Source organism: Silene latifolia, chromosome 1, assembly GCF_048544455.1.
Source record: "Silene latifolia isolate original U9 population chromosome 1, ASM4854445v1, whole genome shotgun sequence".
In the NCBI taxonomy this organism is placed as follows: domain Eukaryota; kingdom Viridiplantae; phylum Streptophyta; class Magnoliopsida; order Caryophyllales; family Caryophyllaceae; genus Silene; species Silene latifolia.
This window is the reverse complement of record NC_133526.1, coordinates 91,011,771-91,012,616: the sequence shown is the minus strand read 5'-3', so window position 1 is coordinate 91,012,616 and position 846 is coordinate 91,011,771. Positions and strand designations below refer to the sequence as shown.

The following is an 846-nucleotide window of genomic DNA, read 5'->3' as shown; positions in this document are numbered from 1 at the left end:
CTAGAGTTGTAGGTATTGGTGAGATTGTGGACATTCAACCAAATAACATTGAGTTTACCAACCCTTTTGCAAGAGAAGGAGATGACAACCCAATACACAATCCACCACAAAATAAACCCACAATGCCTAAATTTTCATCACATTCCGTACCAACCGAGGAGAACCTACCAAATGGTACTCCTACACCACAACATCTAACAAGTAATTTCATTGCCAAATACGCATTCATACAATTGTGAGAGAAGTCAATTTGGAGGGATGCCTAGTGAAGACCCTCATTTACATATGGAGACTTTTTGTGACTATTGTGATGCGATTTCTCAAACCGGAGTTACTCAAGATCAAATCCGATGGGTATTATTTCCTTTTTATTTGATCGGTACCGCAAAGCAATGGTTAAAAAGCTTAGACAAGGCTACCCTTGGTATTGATTCATGGAAGAAGCTAGCACTTGCTTTCTACAAGAAATTCTATCCTCCAGAGAAGACCAATATGTTGAGAGCCCAAATCACCGGGTTTAAGCAAAGAGATGAGGAATCATTGTATGAGGCATGGGAGAGATTTAAGGACACTTGTCGTTCTTGTCCACACCATGGGCTTAGCGAGTGGTTCCTTGTGCAACAATTTTGGAACGGTCTATATGAAGATTCCCGCAATATCCTCAACATGGGATCAAATGGGATGTTTACCGAAGTTGATGATAATCAAACATGGGCCAAAATTGAAGAGATCAGATGGCGGTTCATAATTCACAATATAGTAGGCCTCGAAAGGCTACTAGAGGAGGAAAGCATGAGGTAGATTCCATCACACAATTATGTGCACAACTAAGTGTTCACATTGACA

General features: G+C 40.5%; 1 non-coding gene across 1 annotated transcript; it reads right to left on the bottom strand.

Moving 5' to 3' along the window:
• Positions 1 to 492: 492 nt before the first annotated feature.
• Positions 493 to 599, bottom strand: LOC141621387 (small nucleolar RNA R71). The gene has a single exon (XR_012532286.1). It is a non-coding gene; the product is annotated as a small nucleolar RNA R71 (small nucleolar RNA).
• Positions 600 to 846: the final 247 nt, after the last annotated feature.